The 16,082-nt window shown below is 39.5% G+C and overlaps 1 pseudogene; it reads left to right on the top strand.

Annotated features, from left to right (window-relative positions):
* Positions 1–5,092: 5,092 nt before the first annotated feature.
* LOC106990449 (anaphase-promoting complex subunit 11-like) lies at positions 5,093–5,894 on the top strand (annotated as a pseudogene).
* The last annotated feature ends 10,188 nt before the right edge of the window (positions 5,895–16,082 follow it).

Genomic DNA, 16,082 nt, shown 5'->3' with positions numbered 1-16,082 from the left:
AGGGAGTCAGGAAAGAGGGAAGTTTCCCTGGCTAAATGGGATTGATTTCTCGCCAAGCCGTTACCTTGGAAACCTCTGTTTTTAAGAGTACACCCCCTTACCCTTCCCCACACACACTCCTTTAATTAGTCATGAGTTCCTAGAAGCCAGATGGGAAACGATTTGCCAGGATTGTGCACAGCTGGATCTGTTTAGTAACTGGGAAGTAGGAGGGGCTTGGGGATGGCTCTGGCCTGGCCAGTGTATTCTGTTCCCAGGATGTCCCCAAATTCCTCAACCTCCATTACAAACACTTTTTGGCATTCCCTCCTGCTGCTTCTCGAACAGCCCCACAGACATTAGCTTGAACTGCCTCCTTTGACAGGACATCAGACCCAAACCGCTCAGTTCTTCAGTTCCTATCAAATGTTGGGGAGTTCAAGATCTTCTCCCCTTCTCCAATTCACAGACAAAGGTATTATCCCACGGGACTCCCCTGGAGATGCTGGAGGCTTCTGCTGGTCCGGCTGGTGGTCCCAGCACAAAGCTGAAGGGATGCATGAAGGGGTAAATTCTAGCGTCTGGAACAGGAGGGGAGGAGAGGAATGAGTTTAAGTGTTCTTTCAGCATCTGGAATGACAGAGAAATGATTTTTGCTCCTTCTGGGAACATCAGCCTTTTTCTTAATAAACAGCAGCCTTTTTCTTAACAAAACTCAATTTTTTTTTGTTTTGAGTTTTTCCAAATGAAGTGGGATGTTGGGGAGCACTTTCACCTCCTGTTCTCACTCCGTGACCGCAGGAAACAGATCTGGCTTCATGTTTGGGGACTGTCATGGGCCTAGAAATTCCATGTTTGGCTCCCTTTGGTGTTGGCAAAGTGTTCGATAGGGGGTTAGCCAGGGAAGGAGTTCAGCTCTGACTTCCCCTTTCGAAGAGGGAGGGAGACCATGGAAAAGATCCAAGCTTCTGTTTTCTGTCAGGTCAGCAACTGCTGAGGAGAAGGCTATTGCGGTGAGAAGGCTGCACTTGACCTCAGGGAGGGGCTATGTAGGAAGAGAGTTCTCCTCTGCATCCCCTTTTTTGCCCCTTGCTTAAGGATAGTGGGTGTTCACCACTGTGGTTTTATTTATATTTGTTTATTAGCTGAGGCATGTGGGATCTAGTTCCCTGACTAGGAATCTAACCTGGGGCCCCTGCATCGAGAGTGCAGAGTCTCAGCCGCTGGACCACCAGGGAAGTCCCCCACCAGCACCAGCGTAATTTTGCTTTTGCTTTTTAGTGCATTCATTAATTTGACAATGGGGTAAGCACCGACACGGTACAAGTTTATCCTGCGCAGAGTGAGGAAGAAAGAGCTAGAGGATTTTAAAGTGACAGAGACACAATTCCCATCTGAGTTGGAGCTGCCAGCCGCTTAAGTTTTGGAAAAGAGAAATAGGGGGAAAAGAAATAGCAGAGGAAGAAGACCACTGATCCAAAGGAAGACTGTATCCTCAGATTTTTTTTATCTAGAAGCTATTACTAAGTATGTATGCTTGCCTGTTGCCCATTTTTTTTAAATTTTTATTTTTGCTTTATTTTACTTTACAATACTGTATTGGTTTTGCCGTACATTGACATGACACCGGTGTACATGAGTTCCCAATCCTGAACCCCCCTCCCACCTCCTACCCCATATCATCTCTCTGGATCATCCCCATGCACCAGCCCCAAGCATCCTGTATCGAACATAGACTGGCAATTCGTTTCTTACATGATAGTATACATGTTTCAATGCCATTGTTGCCCATTTTTGTAAGACCTTAGTGTGTGTGGATGTGTGTGGATGTGTTATTACAAGAATGTATTGTAAAAAAAAAAATTGAAATGTTACGCAATTATCTGCCTACTTGCAAGAAGGAAGCCAAATATTGATGAGATAGAAGCATACTGAGAGGAAAGAGTAGAGAGATCTTTGAAAACCAAAAAGATCACTGGGCACAAAGCATGGTTGGAAACTGATCAGAGTAGCTATGGTGATCAGTAAGTTCAGAAAGAACTGGTTGGCAAGATGTAATCCCTCTGCTATGAGGCCAATGGTGGTGGTGAGCAGTGGCTGAAAGAATGTAAAAGAGAAGCAACAGAAAAGGGCAATTAGATTAGGGAGCTGAAAGAGCACACGAAACCAAACCCAGCTTGGATTAAGTTTATGTATTGACAGCAAATTGAAAGCGGCTTTTCTGACTAGACAAACACAACGAATGAGCATTCATCTCTCATACATTACTTTGCTTACTGACTCTAAACTTCTGCCAAAATTCCCTAGATAGAGCATGAAAATAAATGTGTAGAGGGTAGAAGTGTATGTAGGTAACTGCGGTATTTACTTCCTCAGGTACTTGTCCATCTCACAATGATTACTCCTTCTCTGTCGCCCTTCCACGGGGTCAGATGGGTGGCTTCCAGCAACTATGTTTATGCTATGTAAAACTAAATATAGAATTATATGTTGATAGTTTTTTTTTTGTTTTGAGTACTTAAAACTGTCTTCTAATCTCCATAGTTTCTGATGAGAAATCCATGGTAATTCAAATCACTGATCCCTGTATGGTAACATGTCATTTTTCTCAAACTACTTTCAAGATTGGCTTTGATTTTTTGGTTTTTAACAGTGTGACTGTGATGTGCTTAAATGTGGTGTGTTGAGCTTCCTTATTAATTTTTTACTTAATTTTATCTATTTTTATTGAAGTATAGATGATTTATAGTATCATATATTTCATGTGTATAACATAATGATTCCCTTTTTTTTTAATTTTAATTTTTATTTTATTTTGCTTTACAATACTGTATTGGTTTTGCCATACATTGACATGAATCAGCCACGGGTGTACATGAGTTCCCAATCCTAAAGCCCCCCCACCTCCCACTGATTCACAATTTTTAAAGCTTAAATTCTATTTATAGTTATTATTAAATATTGGTTATATCTCTGTGCTATACTATATATCCTTATAGCTTATTTATTTTATATAAAGTAATTTGTGCCTCTTAATCACCTATCCTGATCTTGTCCCCCTTCTTTTATCTCCCCTCTTGTAACCACTGGTTTGTTCTCTATATCTGTGAGTCTGTTTCTTCTTTGCTATATTCATCGGCTTTGCTTTTTTTAGATTCCATATGTAAGCGATATCAAACAGTACTTCTTTCTTGGTCTGATTTATTTCACTTGGTATAATGCCCTCCAAGTCAACCTATGTTGTTGTGAATGGCAGTTTTCTTTTTTATGGCTAAATAGTATTCAATTGTGTGTGTATCCCACATCTTCTTTATCTGTTCATCTGTTAATCAACCCTTAAGTTGCTTCTACACCGTGACTATGGTAAATAGTACTGCTATGAGCATTGGGGTACACATATTTTTTTGGATATGTACTTAAGAGTGGAATTTCTGGCTCATATTATAGTTCTATTTTTAGTTTTTGTGGAATCTCCATAATGTTTTTCCACATTGGCAGTACCAATTTACATTTCCTATAACAGTTGTGGAGCACTTTTGATCTGAAAATGTATGTCTTTCACCAAATTTGGAAAGTGTTCAACCATTATTTCTCCAGATAGTTTTTTATTCCATTCTCTCTTTCCTCTCCTTCTGTGACTCCAATTACGTATATGTATATTAGATTTCTGGTATTATAAGTTTCTGAAGTTCTGTTCACATTTTTCAACCTTTTCTTTTTCTCTGTAGTCTTCAAACTGAATCATTTCTATTAATCTATCTTCAAGTTTACCAACTTTTTCCTATCTCTAAAGTGCCGTTAAGATCATTCAATACTTTTAAATTTTCAGATACTCTATTTTTCATTTCTAGAATTTTCATTTGGCTCTTTTTTATAGTTTCTAGCCTTTTTTAAAAAAAAAGAATTAAGCTACGGTGGTGATCATTTTGTAACATATAGAATTACGGAATAACTATTTTGTGCAACTGGAACTAACATAGTGCTGTAGGTCAATTATACTTCCACTTTAAAAAAAAAAAAAAAGAATTAGGGGATTTCCCTGGTGGTCTAGAGGTTAGAATTCCAGGTCTTCACTGCCACAGCCTGGGTTCAATCTCTGGTCTGCGAACTAAGATCCCATAAGCTGCATAGTGTAGGGGAAAAAGAATTAAGCTATAAACATTAACAAGTAGTGGATCATAACAGAGCTAGGCAAAGGCACCAATTTCAGAAATAAAATAGTTCCAAGTCTAGACAAAAGAAAGAAAAAACACAAAAGGAAAGAAAGGAAGGAAGGAAAAAGAGGAAAGAAAAATCAGGCAGAAGCAAACACTGGCAATGGCCATCCAAGCACTGTGTTGAGAAAGTGAATCTTGGCAACGGATTTGAGTACTCAGGCCATTTGACAAGGCTCTTCCTGCTGTGAAAGTAAATGTATCACACAGTGCAGTGTGGTGTCTTCAGTGTTTCTAGTAGTATAATTTACTTTTCAGATCTCAATTTCCAACCTGTGGTAGGCTGAAAAATATGTATCCCCAGAAGAGATTTCCATCTCTGAATCCCTGGAACCTATGAATATTACCTTACATGGCAAAAAAAAAAAAAAAAAAAGTGAGGGAGGGCTTGGCAGCTGTGATTAAGGATTTTGAGATGAGGCGATTATTTCGGATTATCTGTGAAAAGTGAAGTCGCTCAGTCGTGTCCAACTCTGCTACCCCATGGAGTATAGCCCACCAGGCTCCTCTGTCCATGGGATTTTCCAGGCAAGAATACTGGAGTGGGTTGCCATTTCCTTCTCCAGGGAATCTTCCTCTGAGCCACCAGGGAAGCCCTGGATTATCTGAGTGGGCAGTAAATGGAACTAAAGGAATCCTTACAAAACAGAGAGAAAGGCAAATTTCACATACAAAGAGAAGACAGTGTGAAGATGGAGGCAGAGATTGGAGTGATGCTGTCACAAGCTAAGGAATGCTGGCACCCACCAGAACCTGGGAAAGGCCGGGACTAGGTTCTCCCTTCCAGCCCTGAGGGGAGTGCTGCTTTGGTATACCTTGATTTTGATCCAGTGATGCTGATCCTGGACTTCAGGGATCCAGAACTGTGACAGAATAAGTTTTTCCTGTTTTTAGTCACCATGTCTGTGGTAATTTGTTATAGCAGTCATGGGAAACATGTATGTTCACCAAGTGACCTTCTGAATATAATTTGGTGGACCAAATTAGGAGCAATGTTTATGGGAAGTGCTGATTGTGCTGACTTAAACCTTCTGTTTCTCATGGCAGATGGAATTGGTGTAAATTAGTGAATTGACACTGTAGTTTATATGTTCTGGTTTTTACATGTCAACTAATATGAGTCTGACCCCAAAATTTCCTCTCTGCACTGACAAAACCAGATGTTAGAACTTGCAGGTATTTGTAAGATCCTGCCCATGGGAAACATACCAAGAGAATTAATACCATCTTGTGGAGGCCTTTGGAATCATACATCTGGTCTCTCCTGGTTATTCCATGATCTTACAATCATTTCTCTACTTTAAGACTTCATTAATAACAAATTTATCATGGGACAGACTGTTTAAAAAACCTTCATATTCATTCTCTCATTTAATTCTCATAACAATGTTACAGTCTAGGCGCTGCCAACAGAAGGTAGGCTCCCTGTGCCGTGAAGGTGAAGGTCAAGTGCTGAAACAGCATGGTCACTTGGCTCTGGGTGGCCACCCATGAGGACTATAGCATCTTCCCCATGGCCTTCAGTGGCAGCTGCCTGGACATCAAGATGCTGAGTGACGACTGCCTGCTGCTGTGGGGCCAGTGCTCCTACTGCTTCCTCATGCATAACATCCTCAAGAGGCTCAAAGCACAGCAGGTACAGCAGAGCCCTGTGTGCCCCCAGAATAGGAAGTTCAAGGAATGAGGCTAGTGCTGCCCAAGGCCCCCTCTTTGCTCTGAAACAGCCCCACCCCCACAGTGGCTCTGGGTGGCCCTGGTCTCCACTGGCCAGTGCCTTTTGGGCTATGACAGGGTTGAAACAAGGACCGGAGATGCGTTTGTTCTGGTGTTGTTTTATTGACTGATTGATTTCGGTTACACTGGATCTTTGCTGCTGCGGCCAGCTTTCTCTGCTTGCTGTGGGTTGGGGCAAGGGGGCGCCTCCTCTCTAGTTGCGGTACTCTGGCTTCTCATTGAGGTGGCTTCTCTTGTTGTAAAATGCAGGCTCTAGAGTGCTTGAGCTTTAGTAGCTGTGGCTTCCAGACTCTAGAGGGAGGGCTCAATAGATGTAGCACACAGGCATAATTGCTTTGTGGCATGTAGAAACTTCTCAGACCAGGGATCAAACATGTGCAAGCCGATTACTAGCCAGGGTGCCACCAGGAAAGTCTGACATTTGTTTTTTTCCATTGCAAAACTGACACTTTTAGCCAATAAATAAAACTCATTAAACCGCCTGAGCCTGGCCCCACCCCCCCACCAAAAAAAAAATCTGATTTTTATAGTGGAGGAGAGTAAAATTCAGATCAGTTAAGTGTTTTGCCCTTGGCAACTGGAACTGAGATTTGAACCCAGGTCTTCTGACTCTGAACGCTAGTGGCTAGGGTTTTTAGTTCAACAAACATCTGTATTATGTTTCATTATATACTAGGTATCAAGAACCAGGAATTCAGATATGAATAAGACTAGCCTTATTTCTACTGCCATGAGGAGCTCCAAATCTACTGCCATAAGGAGCTCCAAATCTAGTAGGAATAAATATGTACAAAGTGCAAAAATGTTTATACCAAGGGCAGAAACAAGTGGAGCAGAAAACTCTATACCTTACATTGTGCATTAGGAACTATAATTCACTGAATTTGTGTTTGTATTTGACTGTTTAGTGTATTATTATCTGGGACATTGTTTTTTAACAGTCCAGTTAAAACAAGCTTACCATCCAAGAAGAGGAACTCTAAGCAGAGGATTGGCATTAAACAAAAACACACTTGTAATTAATTCTATGTCTGTCTATGTTAACTGCTTGATGAATATATAAGTAGTTTACATAGTGCTGTTCTTCCCAATAATTTCTTTTGTTTATAAATCCTAAGTTAAATAAGTCATTCAAATATCATTAACCTTAGAAATAACCTGAATTCAGGATGAACCAGTCCTTTCTCTAGATCAGTTTTGGTGTCTAGATCAGACTAGCTCCTGTTAGGGTGCTAATGTGAGTCATACAGATTATTAATCAAGGGACTTCCCTGGTAGTCCTATGGCTAAGACTCCACGTTCCCAATGCAGAGGGCCTAAGTTCAATCTCTGGTCAGGGAACTAGATCCCACATGCTGCAACTAAGAATCTGCATGCCACAACTAAAGATCGCACATGCCACGGTGAAGATCAAAGGCCCTGTGTGCAACCACCAAGACCCAGTGCATCCAAATAAATAAAAATGTTTTTCTTTTTTTTTAGAAAAGATTGCTAATCAAGTGGTGTGGAAATAGTCAATATCCCTGATTTAGGCAGTGCCTGATAACGTAGTCAGTCCCACATATGCTCAGCAGGAGAGGCAAATCAGATTCATACTAATAAACAACTTTAATACATGGCCTATGTGATAAGTACCATGAGAGACATATACAGGGCTATAGAATTTGGAGAAGGAAAGAGTCATATTCAGTTGGAAGATTCTGAGAACAGTTCACAGTGAACAGCTTTTCAGCTGATCTCTGAAGGATGGATAAAACATTTAAAAATAAACTTCATTTCTTTAGTATATTAAAATTCATGTTTATTGTAATAAATTTAAAACAGAAAAAGTACATAAAAGAAAATTTTGCATTTATAATCCAGTATCCAGAAATAACCACTGCTAACATTTTATAGTATTTCTTCTTAGTCTTTCCATGTAATTCAGTATTCTTCTTAAAAAGAACTTACTTCTTTTTTTAAATGTCTCTATGGCAGTTTATTGTCCACCATAGTATATTTCATCAATGGCTTGTTTTAGGATATTAAAACTATATACTAGGGAATTACCTGGTGATCCAGTGGTTAGAACTTCATGCTTTCACTACTGGGGCCTAAGTTCAATCCCTGATCAAGGAACTAAGATCCCACAAATCGGGTACCACTGCCAAAAAAAAAAATTGTATTTGCTTTTGTTTTATTTTGTCTCATTTTGTTTCTGTAAAAATACTCTTAACAAAACATTCTTGTGATTAAATCTTTACATACTTCCTTGTATTTTCCTTAGGATACTGTCTTGCAAGAATAATTGCTTTGTCAAAAAAAAAACAAAAACCCTTTTGTAGGCCTCTCATTAACATTTTTAAAAATTGTGATAAAATATACATAGTTTAAACATTTTTTAAGTAAAAATGCAATGGCATTAAGTACATTCACAACATTGTGTAACTATCACCACTGTCTACATCCAGAACTATATTATCTCAAGTAGAAACTCTCTACCCATTGAAGCAATAATTCCCCATTCCACTTCTCCCAGCTCCTATTAATCTCTACTCTACCTATCATCTCTATGAACTTGCCTATTCTAGGTACCTCATTTAAGTGGGATTATATAATGTTTGTCCTTTTTGTGTCTGACTTCTTTCACTTGCATGTTTCCAAGGTTCAATCATCTTGTAGTATGTAGCAGAATTTCATTCATTTTATGGCTAACAATATATTATATGCATATACCACATTTTCTTTATTCATTCATCTACTGATGGAAACTTGGGTTTTTCCTGATTTGGGGCTAAAGGCCTCTAATCTTTTTGATAAATTGTCCCTACAAGAAAGCTTTGACAATGTGCACTACCAGAAGTATATATGTACCCATTTCTCTGATACTTATTGACACTATACTCTTTTTTATTAGCAACATAGTAGTAAAATATATCCTATTGTTGTCTTACTTTTCATTCCTAATAAAGACACATTACATTTGGAAAAACAAAGATAGCAGTGCAAGACAGAAGACAATTTCTTTAAAGAATGACATCTTTGAAGTAAAAAAAAAAGCCAACTATAATTCTATAACAAGGGAAAATTTAATTTTATGTTTATTTCTGACACGGAAAAGTAATCTGACAGATAAGCTCTCCTGCCATGCAATTAAAAAAACTAGGAAACTACAGAATAGATGAAACAACTGTTTTCAGATATTGGACAAAGGCAACATAAGATCACAATCCCTGAGAGAAGAGGAAAGAAAACAAATTATGTTAGCCTTCAATTCTCCCAACTATTTGATAAAAGATATTCTCCAAACAATATTACAGGGACAGCAAATCCAAGCAGAGTACAGTGGTTTTGCTAAGACGAAGGGACAGAGATTAGATTTGGGGAAGTTTGAGGAGATATGATCTTATAGAGCACACTAGGGAGAAGAGAGCTATGCAAAAAAGGAGCTCCACAAATTTTCACAGTGGCCCTGTGAGCCTTTGACTAATAAATAGACCGCCCATCCATGGAAGTGCCAGGGGAGATTACATGAAACTGGCCAAAAGTCAACTACCAGGTAAAAAACAACTGCTAAAAAATTACAAAGTGAAAAATTACTGGCACCTACACAGGGATGGGAAAATTGGGGTTCCAACAGTCACACTGAACAGACCTTGTTGAATACTCAGAGCATTCGGTAGAGATCTCAAAAAACCTATGCCTTAGAAGTAGGACTCTATAAACCTAAGAATAAAACTGCTCTAGACCTATCCTAACATAGTTTAAATACATGCTTCAAAAGTATCAAGCTGATAGTCAAGTACATTAGCTGCCTGCCAAAACAAAGTCCAATACTCTTTAAAAGAGAGAAATAAAATCCAGAAACTCAACAATGTAACACTTACAATGTCTAGCATCTAATAAAAAATTACTAGACCTGCTTCTTCCAGGCACCAAATAAATTAATTAATTAAAAAAGAAAATGTGACCTATAGTCAGCAGAAAATTCAGACAATAAAAATAGAGTATTGTATGGCTAAGTCCCTTTGCAGTTCACCTGAAACTATCACAACATTGTTTGTTAATCAGCTATACCCCAATACAAATTTAAAAGTTTTTTAAAAATAAATAAAAATAGACCCAGAAATGACAGAATTTATGAAATTAACGGCTAAGAGATTTTTTGCCATCTATTATAAGTTCAAGAACAAAGAAAACCATAAATAAAGTGAAGAAAGAAATAGAGACTACAAAAAGGAAATGGAAAAAATACTGTTATGGCTAACAGCAAATTAAACAATGCAGTTGAAAGATCAGTGATCTTCAAGACATAGAAATTAAAAAACTGCCTAAAGTAAAGTATATAGAGAAAAGAAAGCTAGCAGGGGGATAAATAGAGCCTCAGTGACCTGTTGGACAATAATCCCTTAGAAGAAATGGAGTAGCCATCATGGTCAACAAAAGAGTCCAAAATGCAGTACTTGGATGCAATCTCAAAAATAACAGAATGATCTCTGTTCATTTCCAAGGCAAACCATTCAGTATCACAGTAATCCAAGTCTATGCCCAACCAGTAATGCTGAAGAAGCTGAAGTCGAACAGTTTTATGAAGACCTACAAGACCTTTTAGAACTAACACCCAAAAAAGATGTATTTTTCATTATAGGGGGACTGGAATGCAAAAGTAGGAAGTCGAAACACCTGGTGTAACAGGCAAATTTGGCCTTGGAATATGAAATGAAGCAGGTCAAAGACTAATAGAGTTTTGCCAAGAGAACACACTGGTCATAGCAAACACCCTCTTCCAAAAACAAGAGACGATTCTACACATGGACATCACCAGATGGTCAACACCGAAATCAGATTGATTATATTCTTTGCAGCCAAAGATGGAGAAGCTCTATACAGTCAGCGAAAACAAGACCAGGAGCTGACTGTGGCTCAGATCATGAACTCCTTATTGCCAAATTCAGACTTAAATTGAAGAAAGGAGGGAAAACCACTAGCCCATTCAGGTATGACCTAAATCAAATCCCTTATGATTATTCAGTGGAAGTGAGAAATAGATTTAAGGGACTAGATCTGATAGATAGAGTCCCTGATAAACTATGGACTGAGGTTCATGACATTGTACAGGAGACAGGGATCAAGATCATCCCCATGGAAAAGAAATGCAAAAAAGCAAAATGGCTGTCTGGGGAACCCTTACAAATAGCTGTGAAAAGAAGAGAAGCAAAAAGCAAAGGAGAAAAGGAAAGATAAAAGCCTCTGAATGCAGAGTTCCAAAGAATAGCAAGAAGAGATAAGAAAGCCTTCCTCAGCGATCAATGCAAAGAAATAGAGGAAAAGAACAGAATGGGAAAGACTAGAGATCTCTTCAAGAAAATTAGAGATACCAAAGGAACATTTCATGCAAAGATGGGCTCGATAAAGGACAGAAATGGTATGGACCTAACAGAAGCAGAAGATATTAAGAAGAGGTGGCAAGAATACACAGAAGAACTGTACAAAGAAAGATCTTCATGACCAAGATAATCACGATGGTGTGATCACTCACGTAGAGCCAGACATCCTGGAATGTGAAGTCAAGTGGGCCTTAGAAGGCATCACTATGAACAAAGCTAGTGGAGGTGATGGAATTCCAGTTGAGCTGTTTCAAATCCTCAGAGATGATGCTGTGAAAGTGCTGCACTCAATATGCCAGCAAATTTGGAAAACTCAGCAGTGGCCACAGGACTGGAAAAGGTCAGTTTTCATTCCAATCCCAAAGAAAGGCAATGCCAAAGAATGCTCAAACTACCGCACAATTGCACTCATCTCACACACTAGTAAAGTAATGCTCAAAATTCTCCAAGCCAGGCTTCAGCAATACGTGAATTGTGAACCGTAAAAAAATTGGCTTAAAGCTCAACATTCAGAAAACCAGATCATGGCATCTGGTCCCATCAATTCAATTCAGATCAGTTCAGTCGATCAGTCATGTCCAACTCCTTGCGACCCCATGAATTGCAGCATGCCAGGCCTTCCTATCCATCACCAACTCCCGGAGCTCATTCAAACTCATGTCCATCAAGTCAGTGATGCCATCCAGCCATCTCATCCTCTGTCGTCCTCTTCTCCTCCTGCCCCCAATCCTTCCCAGCATCAGAGTCCTTTCCAATGAGTCAACTCTTCGCATCAGGTGGCCAAAGTATTGGAGTTTCAGCTTTAGCATCATTCCTTCCAAAAGAACACCCAGGGCTGATCTCCTTTAGAATGGACTGGTTGGATCTCCTTGCAGTCCAAGGGACTTTCAAGAGTCTTCTCCAACACCACAGTTCAAAAGCATCAATTCTTCAGCGCTCAGCTTTCTTCACAGTTCAACTCTCACATCCATACATGACCACTGGAAAAACCATAGCCTTGACTAGATGGAATGTTGTTGGCAAATTAATGTCTCTGCTTTTGAATATGCTATCTAGGTTGGTCATAACTTTCCTTCCAAGGAGTAAGCGTCTTTTAATTTCATGGCTGCAATCACCATCTGCAGTGATTTTGGAGCCCAGAAAAATAAAGTCTGACACTGTTTTCACTGTTTCCCATCTATTTCCCATGAAGTGATGGGACCAGATGCCATGATCTTCGTTTTCTAAATGTTGAACTTTAAGCCAACTTTTTTATTCTCTTCTTTCACTTTCATCAAGAGGCTTTTTAGTTGCTCTTCACTTTCTTCCATAAGGATGGTGTCATCTGCATATCTGAGGTTATTGATATTTCTCCTGGCAATCTTGATTCCAGCTTGTGCTTCTTCCAGCCCAGCGTTTCTCAGGATGTACTCTGCATAGAAGTTAAATAAGCAGGGTGACAATATACAGCCTTGATGTACTCCTTTTCCTATTTGGAACCAGTCTGTCGTTCCATGTCCAGTTCTAACTGTTGCTTCCTGATCTGCATACAGGTTTCTCAAGAGGCAGGTCAGGTGGTGTGGTATTCCCATCTCTCTCAGAATTTTCCACAGTTTATTGTGATCCACACAGTCAAAGGCTTTGGCATAGTCAATAAAGCAGAAACAGATGTTTTTCTGGAACTCTCTTGCTTTTTCGATGATCCAGCGAATGTTGGCAATTTGATCTCTGGTTCCTCTGCCTATTCTAAAACCAGCTTGAATATCTGGAAGTTCATGGTTCATGGTATTGCTGAATTCTGGCTTGGAGAATTTTGAGCATTACTTTACTAGTGTGTGAGATGAGTGCAATTGTGCGGTAGTTTGAGCATTCTTTGGCATTGCCTTTCTTTGGGATTGGAATGAAAACTGACCTTTTCCAGTCCTGTGGCCACTGCTGAGTTTTCCAAATTTGCTGGCATATTGAGTGTAGCACTTTGACAGCATCATCTCTGAGGATTTGAAACAGCTCAACTGGAATTCCATCACCTCCACTAGCTTTGTTTGTAGTCCCATCACTTCATGGCAAATAGATGGAGAAACGGTGGAAACAGTGACAGACTTTATTTAGGGGTCTCCAAAATCAGTGCAGATGGTGACTGCAGCCATGATATTAAAAGATGCTTGCCCCTTGGAAGAGAAGTTATGACCAACATAGACAGCATGTTCAAAAGCAGAGACATTACTTTGCCAACAAAGGTCCGTCTAGTCAAGGCTATGGTTTTTCCAGTAGTCATGTATGGATGTGCAAGTTGGACTATAGAGAAAGCTGAGTACCGAAGAATTGATGCTTTTGAACTGTGGTGTTGGAGAAGACTCTTGAGAGTCCCTTGGACTGCAAGGAGATCCAACCAGTCCATCCTAAAGGAAATCAGTCATGAATGTTCTTTGGAAGGACTGATGTTGAAGCTGAAACTCCAGTACTTTGGCCACCTGATGCGAAGAGCTGACTCATTTGAAAAGACCCTGATGCTGGGAAAGATTGAAGGCTAGGGGAGAAGGGGATGACAGAGGATGAAATGGTTGGATGGCATCACCAACTCAATGGACATGGGTTTGAGTAAACTCCAGGAGTTGGTGATGGACAGGGAGGCCTGGTGTGCTGCAGTCCATGGGATTGCAAAGAGCTGGACACAACTGAGTGACTGAACTGAACTGAACTGAACTAGTTCCATTCATGAGAACTCTACCCTCATAACCTAATCATCTCCCGAAGGTCTTACCTCCTAATACCCTTTGGGGGTTAGGATTTCAACATATGAATTTGGGGTGACATGAACATTCAGACCATAGCAACTGTCTTGATTATTTGATGAAGGAGCTAGGTCTCCATTGGGTAGATGAAAGGGAAATGACCAAAGATTGTTGTCTGATGAAATGATACCATCAATGTTGGGCTTAGGGGAAGTAAATCTTTTTGAAGAACAAAGTGTGTGGGACCTATTGGGGAAGTGGGTAGTGGAGAGAGATCTAAGTTGGAGACTAGTTAGTGTGCTTTTGCAGTCACTCAGACAAGTAGTGACTAAGACACTCACCTAGTTAGGGATAAAAATTATATGACTGTTGTGAAAATCAATAGCCTCAGGCTGATTTCAGTGTTTGGAGATACTGGATAGGCTTATCTTATAGATGGTCTGGTTAGAGAAAGGTTAGGAATTATTAGTGAGTGAGTGAAGTCACTCAGTCGTGTCTGACTCTTTGCGGCCCCATGGACTATAGCCTACCAGGATCCTCCGTCCATGGGATTTTCCAGACAAGAGTACTGGAGTGGGTTGCCATTAACACAGAGGTAATTATTGAAATCACAAAATTGAAAGCAAATTTACCACGTATTTTTCATGCTGCCAAGCGTTTGTACTTACTTGCTCTCCCCTACCTTTCTTGAGAAGCTAGTCATGATCTTCTTTAAGATCTAACTCCACCATTTAGCCTCCCCATCCTCCACAGTCAGAATAGCTTCTTTCTTAGCTCTCCCTCAGCTCATTACTGATACCTCTACCACTGCACATTAGATTTGACTAGTACTTAGTGATTTACATGACTGGTACAAAAGTAGTTGCAGTTTCAGACCATGAGTTTTAAATAATTATAACTAGGCTCAGACACATCTTAATTAATCAGAATAGGAATCATTACAATCAACACATTTTTGTCAATGAAAAATAAGTTTTTTATTCCTATAGTGTAAAAATCCATGCTTCGAGATTCGATGAACTTTTTTTTTTAAAAATTTTAAAATCTTTAATTCTTACATGTGTTCCCAAACATGAACCCCCCTCCCACCTCCCTGATGAACTCTTAAAAAGCATTTTCTGCATGCTACTGGTTGTGGAAGTATTTTCACTCTAAAAAATTATGGAGATGCATGAAGAAATGGTAATTGGTTGGTGAGAGGTCAGATGAATATAATGGATGAGGTGAAACTTGGTAGCCCAATGTGTTCAAATTTTGAAGCACTGGTTGTGTGACATGCAGTCGGGCATTGTTTTGGAGAAGAATTGGGCCTTTTCTGTTGACCAGTGCCAGCTGTAGGCTCTGTAGTTATCAGTACATCTCATGAAATTGCTAAGCATGCTTCTCAGGTATAATGGTTTCACGAGGATTCAGAAAGCTCTAGTGGATCAGACCAGCAGCAGACCACCAAACAGTAACCATGTCTTTTTTCTGGTGCAAGATGAGCTTTGGGAAGTGCTTTGGAGCTTCTTCTAAATCCAACCACTGAGCTAGCTGTCCCCTAAAATCCACTTTTTGCTGCGTGTCATAATCCAATCAAGAAATGGTTAGCTGCTGTTATGTAGAATAAGAGAAGACAACACTTCAAAATGAATTTTCTTTTTTGAGTTGTGGTCAGCTCATGAGGCACCCACTTATTGAGCTTTTTCACCTTTCCAACTTGCTTCAAATGCCAAATGACCTTAGAATGATCTATATTGCATTCTTTGGCAACTTCTCATGTAGTTGTAAGAAGATCATCTTCGATAATCCTTTCATTTGGTTGTTGTCAACTTCTGATGGCCAGCCACTGCACTCCTCATCTTTGAGGCTCTCGTCTCCTTTGCAAAACTTCCTGAACCACCACTGCACTATACATTTGTTAGCAGTTCCTGGGCCAAATGTGTTGTTGATGTTGCAAGTTATCTTGCTGCTTCATAACCCATTTTGAACTAGAAAATTGCTCAAATTTGCTTTTTGTCTAATATCATTTCTATAGTCTAAAATATATATAAAATAAACAAGTAATAAGTCATTAGCAAAAATGTAACACATTAACA

Source organism: Ovis aries, chromosome 3, assembly GCF_016772045.2.
Source record: "Ovis aries strain OAR_USU_Benz2616 breed Rambouillet chromosome 3, ARS-UI_Ramb_v3.0, whole genome shotgun sequence".
Classification (NCBI taxonomy): domain Eukaryota; kingdom Metazoa; phylum Chordata; class Mammalia; order Artiodactyla; family Bovidae; genus Ovis; species Ovis aries.
Note: the sequence above shows the minus strand (reverse complement) of the source record. Positions and strands in the feature narration are given on the sequence as shown.